The 17,575-nt window shown below is 45.9% G+C and overlaps 1 protein-coding gene across 5 annotated transcripts in view; it reads right to left on the bottom strand.

Annotated features, from left to right (window-relative positions):
• LRP1 (LDL receptor related protein 1) overlaps positions 1 to 17,575 on the bottom strand; it is a 314,902-nt gene that overhangs the window by 261,205 nt on the left and 36,122 nt on the right. The gene's annotated exons all lie outside the window — the stretch shown is intronic.

The following is a 17,575-nucleotide window of genomic DNA, read 5'->3' as shown; positions in this document are numbered from 1 at the left end:
GGGTGGCGCTTTAAGTGTCTCTGAAACTCTGGAGTTGCTGGGGGACCTGATAACCTCAATAAACTACACAAAACCCACACTCTACCTGTGTAAGACCCTATTGGGTAATGTCAATGGCCCAAGGGAGGACTACTGGACTCTTCATCACCTCTCCTAAAACCGACAGACACCTGTTGACACTGTGGTACATCAGGAGCCACACTGAAATATATCATCTGGTGAAGGAAAAGTTTTAAATACTTTAAAACACTATTCCAGACAGAGTAAGTATTCAGTAAACCCCTGTAACTCCGTTCCCACATTCTAACAACTGGCTCTTTCTGAAGCACCATCAGAAGCCTGCCTGGAGGCAACAACCTGGATTGCTGCTTCTAGGGCACAATCCAGAGGGAAGACAAGGACCAAGATAAAATGTTTAAGACTTTTCACATTCCAGTCAGCATAATCAATTAACTTGGAAGAAATATGTCATCAGTCCAAACCACTATAATACCCTGTAAACTGACAGGGAACTGTGTTCTCACTGGAGCCCAGCTGTCAATTAATGAGGAAAACCAGTTGCTGGCTAGACTGAACCATTTGACCTGAAGATAAGACCACCAAACTGATGCTGCCTTAGTAGGCAAAGCTGTTTCAACATTTCTGAGTGTGGTATGAATTCAGGTGCAAGAGAACAGAGCTAAAGTTGCAAGTGACTCTGACGAGACTTAACCCTCCTTGTTCCTACCCATCACACAGCTACCTCATTAACCAGTGATCCCCCAGTAGTTGTTGATGGACTCCAACTCCCATCAACTTCAGCCAGCATGGCCAGTGGTCAGGGATGAAAGGAACTGGAGTCCGACCATTTCTGGAGGGCAGTCAGTTCACCACTCCTTGTTTAGAGGGTTAATTCCTATCTGTTCCAAGCATGGAGAAGCATGGGGGTGGGTTAGAGATATGAATTGTTTGGTAGAAGAGCAAATCAGAACAAGGCCAAATGTGAATAAAGACCAGAGTTTGTTTGTTTTGTTTGTTTGTTTGTTTTTCTCAGCCAATCAAGTGAGCCCTTCTAACCGAGTTTCAACAGGGCCCCCACAATGGCAAGAGAGATCTCCTAAAATCTGTTTTTTGGCTCTGTCATTCCAGCAGGTGAAACAGAGAGAAAGAGAAGCAGAGAGACCAGATAAGTCTTTTAAAAGCAGGTCCTTAATGAGAAGATTCATTCCTAAAGAACAGAAATATATAAAAGCCTATTGCATTTCAGCAAGCATGCTGGAGGGGTGCCAGTGTAGTACAGTGATTAGGTAGACAGGGCTGTGAAGCAGGAACAAGGAAAAAACAAAAAGCTACCTTGCAGTAGATAAGATAATAAGATTATTGGGATAAGTTATCCAAAGGGCTTTCAATACTCAAAAGATGTAGGGAGCATGCAGCCCTCTAGATGATGGTAGACTTCAACCCCACATCAACCCAGATTACTGGCCATGCTGTCTGGGACTGACAGGGGTTGGTCATCCCTGCTCTAAAGCACCAAGTACAAATACAAGTTCTAGGCTCTTTCTTCAGATTCTTTCTCTAGGTCTAGGAAGTTGTTTTTCCAAGCCCAACCTTTGAAGAACTGTGGAGAAATTCTCTCTTTGAAAGAAAAAGCACATCAGCATTTTAGTCAGCAGTTATCTCACTTTAATTTGCTGCCAATGAATAATACTATCATAACACACTGAGCTTTTAGTTGCTGGGTTTTTTATGGAATAAATACTGCTCCTTTGGTACCAGCTGGAGGTTCAACTCCTTTACTGTGCTGCCCCTAACCCCATGCTTCTGTCTTATCAGCCAATTTAATGACACTCACAAAGAAGTGCAACTATAGATGCAGTTATCTGCACTCCTCTGCAAAGCTGAGAAAATATTTATTTTCCACTCAAATCAAAGAGCTCAAGGCAAGTCATAATCAGGGCTTTCTTTGAGGCAAGGCTCAACTAGCGTTAACACTGGGACTGATTTTCAGTGCTGGCTCAGCTCTGGAGCAAGAGTGAAGTGATGGAGGAGAACAGAATAGCCTCTGAGCATCTTGAAAGTTCAACTGAACTTCTCCTCAATACCAAGTAACCACTAGAGCTCATCCACCTCAACAACAGCAACTGGGGCAAAGTTTGCCCACCTTCCCATTGTATTTATTTATTACACTGGCAATTTACAAAATAAAAACATTATATATAAAAACAGCATTAAAAATAAAATTTTATTTAAAGGTGTAACAACTGAAACTGTAAACAGTGCCAGTGAAAAGCAGAGCACCCATATTCTAAGGCCCAGACAGGGAGAGAGCCATAGCAAAACATCACAAGCGAGAGATTTCCAGAAGGATGGAGCCACCACAGAACCAACACCATCACTTGCCCAGCTCTTCTTGTAAGATCAACTAGTAGGCCTATAGAACCAAACCATGGCCAAAAGCATGCAATTCACAGGGCTTTCGGCAACTCCTTTAGCTAAGAGGTAGTGTGGAAACTCAGATATGCTGTGTGTTGGTTTTAGAATCACAGAGGAAAGTTCAGTTTTCAAATCCCTGCTGGGTCATGAAGCCCACTAGTGGCCTTGGGTAAGCCATTATCTCTTAACCTAGCCTATCTAACGAAACTGACAGCAGCACTGGATTAAAAGCGCTAAGTGTGTATTGCAACCAGTGCTTTAAGTTAGTGCTCAGGTAGACAGAGACCTCATTAAAGCAGGAGCCAATCAACTGACTGAAGGGGATTCGGTGGGAATGTATTAAGTAGGACAGGATTTGTTAAAGAAGATGAGGTGTTAGAAAGGGTGTGCTTCTGAGTAAACCTGGGAGAACTGCCGAAAACCTTGGAGAGTTGCTGCCACTCAGATTAGTAGGCAATACGGGGCTAGATCACAGAATCATAGGATTTTAGAGTTGGGAGGTACCCCCAATGGTCATCTAAGTCCAACCTTCTGCAACGCAGGAATCACAGGTGGACATAATACTTGATGAGCTGCTTCCTACAACGAAACATCATGTGCCAAAACTAACCTGAGCCCTTTAGAAAAGGGTGGGCTACTGAACATACTCTAATAAACTAACCCACAATGAAGCTGCAATGTCATCACATTGATCTGTCCTGATCTGGCAACCCCATAATCATATAATTTTTGCTCTCTTTTTTTTAAAGGGAGAACTATTTCTAGGTCACAACAACAACAACTACTACTACTACTACTACTACAACAACAGAGCTACACTCTGACTCCTCAGACTTTTATCAGACAGGGCTGTGGGCTCTTTATAGCAGTAATAGGAAGCAGCATTTATAGTACCAGCAGTTAAAAGCAAACCCACACGACATACTTTTACTGCACCAGCCTCCCATTATTTATGGCTCACAGTCCAGACACAGATTAAAACTTCCTCCAGGGACGTGCCTGCATCATGCAATAAAGCAATTTCAACATTGTGGATTAATAGGCAATTCATCTCTCAGCAGCTGAGTCACTGGGCAGGGCTCGAGGATGCAGTCAGAGAGCTGGTGCCGGCCCTTGGGAGCAAAGTGATTAATCAGAGGTTGGAGAGACAGGGAACCTGGAGCAGCCCTACTGTGAGGGCTGATTAAAGGGCCAATGGCTAGAGACAAAGCCCATTACCAGAAGAGCCCAATCCACTTGCTATTTGGGAAAGGGGGAGAGGGTTCGGGTGGAGTTATAAAGACCCTGGAAAGAACAGAGAACCTCTGAAGAATGCAGCACACAGACAGAAATGCCACTTAAGGGGAAGGCAACTCTTGCCAATCTGTTTTCCATTAACATGTACACTACAAAGGATGCCCCCAAAGGACATCCATGATACCAAAATGTCCATCTCAAGAAAGAAAATGGCTTTGGCTGGGCAGCTGCCTTGGCTTTTTCCAGCAGCTCCATTCAGGTATGGGTAGCGGTACTAATAGGGCCATCTCCAGCTTCAAAACAACTCTGCAATCTCTATCCACCACCCAGCACCATTCATTCTATTCACAACTCTCTCCGAGCTGTTTCTCAGGTTGCTGACCCTTTTAGGGCAGCAGCTTCCTTATACATACAGTGGTACCTTGAGTTACAAACGCCTCAGGTTACAAACTCCGCTAACCTGGAAGAGTTACCTCGAGTTGAGAACTATGCCCCAGGATGAGAACGGAAATCATGTGCCAGCGGCAGCAGGAGGCCCCATTAGCAAAAGCATGCCTCTAGTTAAGAACAGTTTCAGGTTAAGAACGGACCTCTGGAACAAATTAAGTTCATAACTAGAGGTACCACTGTACATCATGTGTCTCTCGAAGGTTGATGTGGATCTACTCAGCAGGGCTAAAAAGCTGTTACAGGATTCTGTACAAATAAAAAGGGTGGGAGAGAGAAATGGATCTTCCCTCCTCCTCCTCCTCCTCCTCCTCCTCCTCCTCCTCTTTCTCCTCCTCTTGTCTCAAAATCCTGTTACCCACAAATGGATAAAGCACAAGGCACAGAACACCTGCTCCAGGAGACCACAGCAGTGCCTCGGAATGCTGCTTCCACACAACAGCCATGTACCGGTAAGTGAGAGTGGGGGCAAGCCCCAATTCAAAGGTAATGGCACAATATTCTGTCCACAAAAGCCTTCCATAGCTAAACCAACAGTGGGACATGTGACCCACCTCAGAGCATTTGCAGTATTTGCATGGAACAAGGCAGAACTTTCCATCTACTCCTCACCCAACAACTGTAAACTCCCACCCATCAAGGCTGTGGCTGTGGCTGCTGGCTTCGTAGCTGCAAGAGAAGTTTGTTGGGGATCTCTCACACACCCCATTCTCCACTGGTCTATGTGTGTGCTCTCCCAACACTTCAGAGAGGAAGCACACAGTAAATTAATTAAAGGGGACAGGGAGGGAAATGTGTAGGAGTCAGCAGTGTGTCATGGGGGGGGGGGGTATGGAGGGAACAATCCAATCCAAAAGAGGTTCCTCTGACACCCCTCCCATAACCACAACCCCCTCTGCTCACATTCTGTTACAACAGCACTCTGGAACGGGGCGGCAAAGAGAATTGCATTTTCTGATTTGCAGAGGTTACTTGCAAAATAATGATTTGACACAGCAGATGTAACTCTGGATCTCCAGGAATAAGACTCGGCAAGAACAGCTCATTCCAAACATTTCCTCATCTGGAAAAGACCAGATTGTGTACAGCAGGAGTAGAGAATCTCAGGCGCAGGGGCCGAAGACAGTCCTTTAACACCCTCTGTCCAGCCCTCGGGACTCTCCTAGGCCAAAGCCACCCCACCGCCACACACCCTGCCAGTTTTGCTCTCTGCTTTTTTGAGTGGTTTTGCCTGACTACAATGTGTTTTCAAACTGTGATCATGCTTTTTGCATGTCTGGGTGGAAGATAGGAGAGGTGTAAGTGGGTGTGGGCACGTAGAAACCTCTTGATTTTTGTGCAGCTGGATTATAGCCTACTGTAAGGTAAGAGTCATATTCATTGCTCCACCCACTTGTGCCTCTGGCCACACAATTTTTTTCTCTCTCACCACATCTGCCTCTGGCTTGCTGGCCCCAGAAGACTGCCTGTGGCAGAATGCAGTCCTCAAGCTGAAAATGGGTTTCCCACCCATGGGTCTACTAACACAGCAATAGCTTCCAGGAGACATGAAACATTACTTCTTTCTGCAAGCTGAGAAAGAGGAGAAGGAGCTCGGAGGCTTGTAAAAATGATGCAGAATGCCATCAATATTTTACACCCCGTAGGAACTTCTCCAGTTATCTACCCTCCCCCCCTTTCTACAAGCAAGCGGAAGAACTCCTGCTGCTGAAAGGTACAATGGGATAAACTGAAATTGCCAGTGAAATACCCACCAAAAATGTTAAATATAGGCCTGCTTTAACTCTCATTTCAAACACAAGCAGCTTTTCAAGCTGGGACAGCATGTGTACCCAGAGTGGGGCATTAGTTGGATACAGTCCCACAGAACCAAGTGTGCTATGTTGTACTCAAGAGTGGATCCACCGAAATTAACAGGCATGACTAATTTAGGTCCATAAGATTCAAATGTGTCCATTCTGAGTAGAACTTAGCAGGGTACAACCATGGGTATAGCCATGGGGGGCAGATGCCCCCCTAGATCAAGTAAAACAATAGAAATACTTAGCTAATTGACCAATCACGTCAGTTCTGCCCCCCCCCCAAACAAAAGTCCTGCCCACCCTAACAAAAATCCTGGCTACAACCCAAAATGTTCCATTCCACCTGCTATTCTGTGGGGCTTCTAATTCCAGGGAACTTTGATTGGAAAATGAAGAACCAGGTTTTCATATGTTCCCTTCTGAAAATTAAATCGGAAAGGCAACACAATAAAAAAACTCACCCAAGATCCCCCCAACAACTCTTAATTGCCCCCTCACACCAACACACTTCCAAAATATACAGCTGAGTTTTCAGGCCCTGCACCATCAATTCCTGTAGTGCAATTTGCATACAAATATAGATGTGTGAGATTCTTCAATAAATTAAAAGACTGCAAAACAAAGGAGTCCCAAGAGGAGTAGGTGATGCTTATGATTTCCAGCTGCTAACCACCAAATCTCAGATTCATTCACTGTGTTTGTGCTGTAATGACTCTTTGTAGCAGATATTGAGAACTGGATCTGACCAGTGGGACAGAACCCTGGGTTTCCACACCCCTGGCAAGACACTTTGACAGCTGGGGGGGGGGATCACCCCACCTGCCAACAATCTGACATGGGGTCATTTTTTCCATGCTAAAAAAGAAAAGCCTAGCCTAGCAAAACAGGGCTTGAAATTATTGCTGATCAGTTGATTAGCACTGATTTGAAACTCCGATTTGGGCTGGGATCAGCTGTGATACACAGAGTTCCCCAGGGGAAGTGAGCAGTGCAGTCAATACCAGTAGGCTTGAAGTTACCACCTATCAGTTAATAGGCACAAACCTCAAGCCCTGCTTTCTGCAGCGGCTGGCTGTGCTATGGGGAACTCCCCGGCACAGTCAACCCCAGTGGGCTTGCTCACACCACCTATTAGCTGAACCAATAGGAACATACTTTAAAGCTCTTGGCTGTACTTTAGCAGCTAGATGGCCTGAGATAGCATAGTGGCTAGAGCATGAGACCCCTCATCTCAGGGTCTTGGGTTCGCGCCCCATGTCGGACAAAAGATTCCTGCATTGCAGGGGAGGTTGGACTAGGTGACTGTTGTAGTTCCTTCCAACTCTACAATTCTATTATTACGGTATCTCTATTTGCCTCATATGACATCAGGTGTAGGGCAGGTGGGCATGGTATGGGTCAGGGGTCTGCAACCTTTAAGACACAAAGAAGCCACTTGGACCCGTTTCCAAAGGGGGAAAAAAACAACTGGGAGCCGCAAAACCATTGCGACATTTAAAACAAATATAACGCTGCATATATTGTTTCTTACCTTAATGCAATAATAATAAATAACGTATAGGAGCCAATGCAAAGTATAATTAGTAAAAACAACAAGAATAAGTTATTACTTTTTTGCATTGACTCAGGGGCGTACCCAGGATCAAAACTAGGGGGGGGGGCAAGCCATGGTCGTTCAGGTTGTGACATTTCAGCACGGAAAGGCGAATGAAACCAAAATTTTAGGGAAATTATATATAATTATAGCAGTGCTTTATTACAGTAGTTATTACAATTATTTGCTTGGTTTTTTAAATTTTTTATTCTAGTTACATGTCTTATACCAGGGGTGGCCAACTTCCAAGAAACTGTGATCTACTTTCAGCAGTGATCTACCCCCGTTTTTTGGGGTTCAGCTCAAAGTTGTTTTGGGGGTGTGGTGGGTGGGAGAGAGGGCTTCCCCCTCTAAGATAGGTTGGCAAGCGAACTAATAAAGAAAGAAAAAGGGGGGTGGGAATGGAAAAGTGGGGTGGAAAAAATATAATTTGGGGTGGGGTGGGGAGAATATCTATTAAAATATGTAGTAGTTTAAAAAATAAAAATAAAGGGGGGAAATCTTTTTCTTTTTCCTTTTTTTGAAAACAAAACAAAAGGGGAAGAGAAAAGAAAAAGGGGGGATAGAGGGAGAAAAGGGTAATAATAAAAATTCCAATAGAGTGGCTGCAGCAGCTGTGGGGGGTGTTTGTTTGTTTTTCGTTTGTTTGTTTGTTTTAAAAATGGGATTTCTCCCCTTGGATTAAAAAGGAGGGGAGGAAGAAAAAGAGAGGGGGTGGGAGAGCAAGGCAAAAAGCCAAAAAGCAAAAAAACAGGTTTTTTTGGGGGGGAATCACGCCAGGCACTGCAGCGCGCCGGCCTCGGGGCTCCGGGACCCCGAGCCGCCCTTGGGGCCGTTCTTGAGCATGTACACCGCCCGCAGCGAGCGCTGGCGAAAGCACCGGTTGGCGGAGGTTTCAGAAGCAGCCCGGACGTTTTCGCCGCCCCCACCCAAAGCAGCTCTACTTCATCCTGTCGGCGACCATCACCGCCCCTCCCGTCACGGCGACGCCTGGCCCGCCTGCTCTGCCCTCCGCGCGGCCGCTTTGAAAAGGATTCCGCCCGACAGGGGCCGCTCCAATCGCCGCCGCCGCCACCTCCCGCCGCCTTTATTATCCCGACTCTTTTCTCTCTCTCTCTCTCTCTCTCTCTCTCTCGATAACTCGCAAAGCCCAGCTCCTTCTTCTCCCCGCCCTAACGCCACCCTCATTGGCACGTTCCCCTCAAACAGGAACAGGCATCCCGGCGGCTCATTGGCCGGACGAAGCATCGCTCTCCGGTGCCCGCCTCCCGCCTTCATCCTCAGTGGCTACCTCGGCGGTAAGGCCCCGGCTCCGAGCCTATGCGCCAAGGCGGGCGATCTGTCCTGCCAATCGGCACGCCGAGGTGGTAAAAGCGCAGCCCTCCCCACACGCTTATTGGTGTGAAGAAGTCGCTTCCTCTCTCTGGGAGTGGTCAAGGTGGACATCAATCTTGGGTCTGTCCTCGGGAACCCGAGAGGGCTGAGAAAGACCGCCCAGCTGTTCAACGTTGATGCGGATTATTCATGGTTTTTTTGGCCCCCTTTTTTTTGCCGATAACCATTTAATTATTATTGAAAGGGCATTGAAAGGGGGCATGCCGGAGCCGCGGGAGACCTGTCAGAGAGCCGCATGCGGCTCCGGAGCCGCAGGTTGCTGACCCCCGGTATGGGTAAAACAGCCTCATGGGTCTAACTGGAACTCTGCACAGGGCCTAATTAAGCCCATGCTCAGTTGATATCCCAATGCAATGATGATACAACACTGTTGTTACAGCACCTATCAAAAAATGGTTGTTCGTATGGGGACTGAAAATGAAATGGTGTGATCCTCAGAACAGAGGGTGTGAATCTCCGAAGGAGGAATTGAGTGTCATACAATACCTATCATTCCATCAGGGCAAACATTTTGGCTTGCCAGACTCAACTATCTCATCTCTCCTCCGTCTGTGTGCTGTTCAAGGGGCTCTCCCAATCCCCTTCCCAAGATAATTTCGAGGGCACAGGGGGAGAGGGAAAGTCTCACTGTGTAAGCCAAAGTCCTTATGCTGTCAGGACTCATTAGCAGAATTCCACCCCAAGGCTCAAACTATGGAACACCAGCAAAGCTACCTCCCTGAACTGCTCAGTTCAAACTTAACAATCCTGGTCAAACCAATGTTGCTTTGCTGCTCCTCTTTCCCCTCTCTTGCCTTCCTTAATACCATATACTACTTCCATAAAACTGTCTTAAAACCACTTTCTGTGATGTACAACCATAGTTTAATAGGCTGGAATGTGGCTTAAGATACAACGTAGAATGGAAATAAGGTGCACAAGAGTGAAGAGGAAGAGCACATGGACACAGACTCTCACATCTGAAATGACACATTCACCAACTCAATCAACACATCAGCTCCAAAAGTGAGCTTCCCATCCTAGCTGCTTCAAAAGAAGACAGTATTGATAAGAAAGCACCTCACTCCTAAAATGTTAAGGAGTCTGAGGACTACAACTCTGGGTAGGAAGTGGTACTGACTAATCACAAGTTAGAAAGAAGCTCATAAGCATCTCACATAGCCTGAGTTTTTGTTTTTTTTGTTTTCCCTAAAGCAACACTGCTCTTTTCTTCCTTTAAAAGGTTACAGATACAGGGAGGAATGTGCAACGGAAATGTCTTTGTAATGTATCCCAAAAAGAACACTGTGCTCTACTCCCTCCATCCCCAAGAGAAAATGAATCCTGATAAAAATCATCTCCTTCGCATGCAGGCAGGCATATTCTTTCTTTCTTTCTTTCTTTCTTTCTTTCTTTCTTTCTCTTACCCAAACTCAAACACATGCCTTCAAACCTTCTTCCATCAAGGTTTATGTTTGCTGAAAGAGTGGAGTGAAGTCTGTAGCTAAAGGATGCTACCAGAGACCAGTTAGTCTTTAATGCATACACTTTTGTGGCTTTCTTCTAAAGTTACATACGTTTACATAAAAAATAAGTATGTGAAAAGGAATTTGCTCTCCTAGTTCATTAATACTCATGTGAGCCAGAAATGGAGACCTAAGCAGGGACCTAAAACAGACAGTGACTTGTTCAAACTGCAATCCTATACACACCAGGGGATAAGACCCATTGAACTCAGTGTTGTTCAGCTTAGACATGCACAGGATTGCTCTGTCAGTGCTGATTCTGGTAACTGTAAGATTTCACGGCGATATCTCACAGGAATGAACAGAGGGTGATTTGAATTGCACTCAGCTGGCATTAGGGTGGGGTTTGGGAAGAAGAACTGAAACAAACAAAATCACAGCCCCAAGAATTCATACAGATATTTCACCGGGGGAGCAGGGGCTACAAACAAGCAATTACATCCAGGGTTCATATGCAAACCCTGATACCACTGTTATTTCTTCTTCTTCATGGGTTGTCTGCTTACATCTGAAGGTCAAGTTATAACTCTGCCTGAGGAGAAGAAAGGTTACCATTCTTGATATATCGTAGTAACTCAGCAGTTGTACCAGTTTGTGGGCACATTCCCTTGCAGGAGTTACTATCAGCAATGTGATGACCTCACTGCTATCACACAGTTTATTATCAATGCCCAAGACGATTCCTCAATTTTCTCCTTCAGAGTAAGTGGGAAAGTCTTTTTAAAAAGTCAGATAGTCAGGAAGAGGATTAAGGAGACTGATGAGCTTATCATGAAGAAGTTTAAAATACAACTTGACAAGGCCTAAGAAGCCCTTTGAACAAGCTCTTCAGTGGAACAGAGGAGGGCATTTTAAGGACCAAGAGCCCAGAGATAAAGCTGGAAAGGTACAAATTAGAAACTCGGGCATCGTTTCTTGCAAATGAGAGGACAGGAAGTAAAGGGCAGGAGTGGATTCCACATCATTTCTGCTCTTAGATCAAGATTCACTATTCTGAAAAAAACCCTCTTTTAGCTGAATAATATTCTAAAGGTAAAGGTACCCCTGACCGTTAGGTCCAGCCGCGGACGATTCTGGGGTTGCAGTTGCACGCTCATCTCGCTCTATAGGCTGAGGGAGCCAGTGTTTGTCTGCAGACAGCTTCTGGGTCATGTGGCCAGCAAGACTAAGCCGCTTCTGGCAAACCAGAGCAGCACACAGAAATGCCATTTACCTTCCCGCTGGAGCTGTACCTATTTATCTACAGCCTTTTAAATGTGTCTGTGGGAAGTGGGGGGTTATTGTTTTGCTGTTTTGTTTTACTTATTTACTTGTTTTTATCCTGCATTTTATTCTGTGAGCCATCCTCAGATCTTATGATGAAGGGTGCTATATAAATCTTAATAATAAATAAACAACCACCTGACTTTTAGGAAGACATCTGAAGGCAACCCTGTATCGGGAAATTTTTAATGTCTACTGTTTTACAAGTTTTTTATGTGTTGTAAGCCACCCAGAGTGGCTGGGGAAACCCAGCCAGACGGGCAGGGTATAAATAATAAACCCCCACCCCTATAAGGCTGCAACAGGATCTAGTTTTGCACTGTGTGCTGTAGCAAGGCAGGGAAACTGCAACATACCAAGTCAGACTATTGATCCGTCTAAGTACTGATGCACTACACAGACTGGCTGGGGTTTCAGAGATACACGGATTGAAACCGGGACCTTCTGCTTCCAGAGCAGATGCTCTACCCCTTTCATACACATATATGTATGAAAACTGCAAAGATGATATCCTGTCCTGACAAGCTGGACTGGTGGGGTGGATGTTAGCAAGATAAAGGCAAAACACAATTTATCTTCATTGTACAGATGGATCAGAACTGAAGCCGGGGGGAGGGGTGCAAAAAAATTGATATGCCGTCAACCAAGCAGAGTCTCTGCACAATTCTAAAGATCTAACCATTGGTGCCTTATATTTCCTTTTTAAAATTATCAAAATGCTAGGCCCTGATTTTCATCTTCTCTGGGATGGGAATGGTAGCGTCCCTTTCCTACCCTAGGACATTTAAGTTTTTGCTTTATATTAATTATAGTGTAGCAGAGAGACTTTATTAGCTTCATAATTCCAAGTGAAAAATAAGGTTTCCGAGGCAAAGAAAATATAGCTCAGTTAGTAGAACATGAGACTCTTAATCTCAGGGTCATGGGTTCAAGCCCAAAGTTGGGCAAAAGATTCCTGCAATGCAGGGAGTTGGACTAGATGACCTTCGTCTTCCTTTTCAACTCTACAATTCTGTGATTCTCTGAATACTTCCTGAACCTTCCATTCATGAAATTGGTTTGCCTCTATTATCCTCATTTTGGGGCTTAACTGAGCTTCAGGACTGGCTGCAAACTACAGTTCTCATCAATTTATGAAGCAAACAAGGCAGCAAAGGCTAAAACAAACTGCAAGAAGAAACAAGTCATATGGTACTGTAAATATACTGAAGGATCCATCTTCCAAAATACGTTATTTTCTTCCCTCTACCCATGGAGAGGAGGAGAAGGAGAACAAGGGAAGCGAATGCCTCCTACACCAAATGCCACCATGGGATCACCTCCCAAAGTTCAGCTGTAATTTACAAAGTGTTTGTACAACTCCCATCACATCCTAGCCAAGGTCTTTAGGCAACTAATGCAATACAGATAGCAATAATAATAATAATAATTATTATTATTATTATTATTATTATTCCTGCAAAAACAATCATAACAGTGTTGTGGGTGGGGAGGGCACTGCTGGGCCGGGAAGTAGGGTGCCCTGGATTCGGCTGAGGCCTGGACCCCAAGACAAATCAGGCCTATTTGGGGGGATTCAGACCTTGGTTGAGTCAGGTTGAGACATACCCAGATTGCTACAGATTGGGTTGAGAAGGCCAGATCCACCCAAGGTGGAAGGAAGGAAGGAAGGAAGGAAGGAAGGAAGGAAGGAAGGAAAGAAGGAAAGAAAGAAGGAAAGAAAGAAGGAAAGAAAGAAAGAAGGAGAGGCAGGCATGAGTGAGAACAAGGAAAAAACGCAAAAATGAGGCCAACGACTGGGCAGCTGCCTCTTTGCAAGAGAAAGGGGGGGGGTTCCTTCCCCACTAGGCTATTATTACTTCTCACCCTCTGAAGTGAGAAGCAGGATAAGATCCCGTCAAGCAGGAGGATCTGATCCTGCGCAGCACTGCGCTTTCACAAGCAACTTCCCTTGCACAGAGGGAAGCTGCTGACATAGGAGCACCACCACACAGGATCATATCCTCCTGTTTAACAGCTGTTAAGTAGAAATATTCAATCCTGCACAGTGCCAGTTGCTGCACCTTCGCAAATGGTTTCCATTGCATTCCCTTAATTGGGAGAATTCTGATTTTATTTTTAAACCCTTTGTTACGAACATGTTAAAATAGGTCCAGTTACAGGTAGGATGGTCTGCCAGTCAAAACAAAATAAATTAAAAAAATCCTTCCAGTAGCACCTTAGAAACCAACTAAGTTTGTTCTTGGTATGAGCTTTCGTGTGCATGCACACTTCTTCAGATACACACCAGTTTGATGGTATCTGAAGAAGTGTGCATGCACATGAAAGCTCATACCAAGAACAAACTTAGTTGGTTTCTAAGGTGCTACTGAAAGGATTTTATTTTATTTTATGTTAAAATAGGGTTGTTAAAAACCCTTAGCCCTGCCCTTGAATTGATTCAGGAACAGATCTAGGACAGCACATGGTAAATTAGCACGATCCAAGGGTCACAGTTCAGGACCACAGGAAAGACTGAGTGGAGAAGGGATCCATGCACAAGCCTAATGGGAAACTAGTCCCCGCATGATAGTCTTGAGTGAAGGGAGCTGGTAAAACAGGAACCATGGGCATAGCCAAGGTGGGCAGCTGCCCCCCCCCCCCGTTAGTCAATCAAAATCAATAAAAATAAATACAAATCTGAGGTTCTGCTTCCCCTAACAAAAGCCTGTCCCCACCCCAACAAAAATCATGGCTATGCCCATGACAGGAACCCATCCTTAAAGTCATTTCCCCCCAATCTTCACCAGCAGGGAGAAGAAGAAAGAAATGGTAGAGAATTGTTGTGTCCAAATAGCCTTATTTCCTCAATATAAAAGGATGTAAAGTCTTAACTATGAATCTGCCCTACTAGTCTGATTGGATGTCAAAAACATCTAAAAGAGCAAAAGCCCTATGCAAAAAGCTCCCAGAGGCCTCTCATATTCTCCTACATTTCACATTTTGTGGCAGCCCATCCCTTTACTCAGGCGCAGCCAACGAGAGGATCATTCTTATGCAGCAGCTAAAGCAAGAATGAGGCATTTCATATGCAAGGGCTGGTGCCTGGGATAAAACCAAGGAGCCAGAAGACTCAGTAAACAGACCCACAGTGTATAAAAGCCAAATGTCACCCAAACTGCAAAAGTCCTGCAGTAGAGAGGAAGGAGAAATTATTGTGTGCCCCAGGAGTTGCTACACAAAGCCAAGGTTTGTTGTTACTGCTGGCGCAGATCATGTCCCATCAGCTACACAAATTGCATAATAAAACTATGCAGGTCCATCCAGCCCAGTTCCACTTGTGCTGAGAAGGAACAGCTAACGGAATGACATTGCAAGACAACAGCACTCAGCAGGTATGACTTCTTTTTTAGTCTTAAAACTCCCTACCTTGACTATAATGCACATTGACACAAATCAATTTACCATGAATAATTGTACCACTTCTACGCATTGGCCAAACATTGCTGGCCATGTACTCTGGAGCAAATTGCCACTTGGGCTGAACATTCTGCACAGCTTTGTTCAAGGCAAACAGATGTCTGCTCCTGCTTCGTACCAAACGCCACAGAGCCAACCTTGAGGGCAGGCCATGCTCATGTACCCCGGTCTGAAGCAAGGGCATGTTGTTCTGGAAGACTAAGAGGTACATGTACTCCCTTGCGCAAGGGCCTTTTGGAAAATTTCCACCACTACCCACATTTGCTTCCTAAGCAGAGGTGAGAATGTTCATTTTCACTCCCGTCATATATGTCATGATGCCCAAAAAGCACCTTCACTTCACACCTTCTGTTATCAAGAACAGCAACTATTTTGCTCCTTTGTGCAAACACAAGCAGGTAATTCAAGTAGAAGATACTCCATCTACAGCCACCTAAATCAAATCAAATCAAATCAAATACCTTTATTGGCATCACAGTATAAAACATTTAAAATCACTGGGATAATTAAAAGGACAAGGGTGAAGCTGTCGAAAGTCATAAGGTAACACTGTGATCGTGTGCACTTATATATTCTGCTTCGCCCTGTCTGTTCCCCGAAGGGATGGTTCTTTAAGAACCCTTTCGGGTAAAATTGTGCAGCCACCTATATCTAATGTTACCTGTTTGATGTTATCAGGATCAGGGGCGTTCTTAGCCCCTTGGCTGCCGGGGGCGGGAAGCCAAGAGGCACCCCTGGGAGCGGGGCATTGCGGTGTGTGCGTCATGACGTCATGACGCACGTGACGCCCTGCCCCCGGGGGTGCCGGGCGGCGGATTCGGGAGACTCCCGAAGCCTCCGCCCGGCGGCGGCACCCCTTCATGCCGCGGCTGCTCATGCCTGCATTAGCAGCCGCTGCACGAAGGGGTGCTGGGGGGCGGATTCGGGAGTTTTTGCGGGCTGCAAAGACTCCCGAATCCGCCGCCTGGGCTCCCTTGGCGGAGTGCAAGTCGGGGCAGGGAGAGGGACAGCCCCTCTCCATGCCCCGGCTCCACAAGCCAGCCAGCAGCGGAGCTCGGCAAAGAGGCAAGGGGCGGGCCAGCCAGGAGGGGGTGGCACCCCACCTCGCTGGTCGCCCCTTGCCTCCATGCCGAGCTGCGCCGCTGGAAGGGGGGGCTATTTTCGGCGATGCTGGGGCGGAGCCGCAGGGGCGGCCAGCGAGGGGGGGTGACACCCCTCCTCGCTGGCCGCCCCTGCGGCTCCACCCTGGCAGTGCCGAAAATAGCCTAATTTTTTTTATTAAAAAAAGTAATTTTTTTTAAGCCCAGTGGGCGGGGCCGCCCCCAGTGTGTCACCCCCAGCAGGGGCACTGCCCGGGCCCCCCCCCGTCCCCCCCCCCGCGACGCCCCTGATCAGGATGGATACTATCATTTCCTTTTTCCCTCTGACCTTATTACCAACCTGTGGGCCATGGCTATTCCTCTCCTACAAGCAAGAAATCCAAGTCAAGAGAGACAACAACTTGCTTATGATGACTCAGAGAAACCATGACCAAGGAATAGAGCCAACCACAAGTCTCCATCCAATTCTCCAACCACTGGAGCATAAAAGGCAGGACTTGTAAGCTAAAGCAGTTTCCCAGTTTTCTAAATCCACCAGTCACTTGGGCACATGTAGGCTATGCCAAAGCAACAACCACAGAGCAACTTCACGGTTCTTTAAAGTGCTTGTGACAGCACACCTATGTCCTTCAAAGCAAGGTGGAAAACTGCCTTTGGTTTCACATGGGTCATGGAGAATCACACCAAAGCCACACAAAGGCAGTTAGCTGCCACAGTGAGGAACAGAAACCAGCAGAATCCCCTTAATAACCTCAACCTTGCCTCCTTTACCAGCAATGTGTGAAGTTATTATTCAGGAATTTATTTAAAATGAACCAGCAGTATCTCTTGTAACTCAAATGACAGAGCTCTGGAAGCAAAGCTGGAAGAAGCATTGGACATATTTAAACAACAGCAGCAACAACAGTGACCAATAAGCCCCTAGCCAAGACATCTCGTGTGGTTTTCCTCTAAATAAATGCCACCTGCAAAAATTAAAATAAATAAAACATGCTGGAAATTTTGCAAATGCTGGCCTTGCTAAATCTTCTACTCTGCCACCCAGGTGGGGGGAGAAGGGACTCTAGGACTCAGAACAACTCTCCCATTTACAAACTAAATAAACCCAGACACAGCCTTTTCAAAAACTCAGCCACTGTGCTCCAGCATCACTGGCTTTTGGCAGGAGCAAAGCAGGAAAGCAAGGAAGCAGTAGGCATTTCTGATGAATAAAGCTCTCACACAGCGGTGTCTTGCATCCAGAGCAGGAGGATGAAGGCGACCAACAAACAAGCACTCTCTCGCTTGCTGGGAAAAAAACAAACCAGGAAATGCCTCTAAGGCCTGTCACTTGCAGCTTCATCCCTGAGCACAGGGACA

This window comes from Lacerta agilis, chromosome 2 (assembly GCF_009819535.1).
Source record: "Lacerta agilis isolate rLacAgi1 chromosome 2, rLacAgi1.pri, whole genome shotgun sequence".
Lineage (NCBI taxonomy): Eukaryota > Metazoa > Chordata > Lepidosauria > Squamata > Lacertidae > Lacerta > Lacerta agilis.
This window is presented reverse-complemented; position numbering and strand designations above follow the sequence as displayed.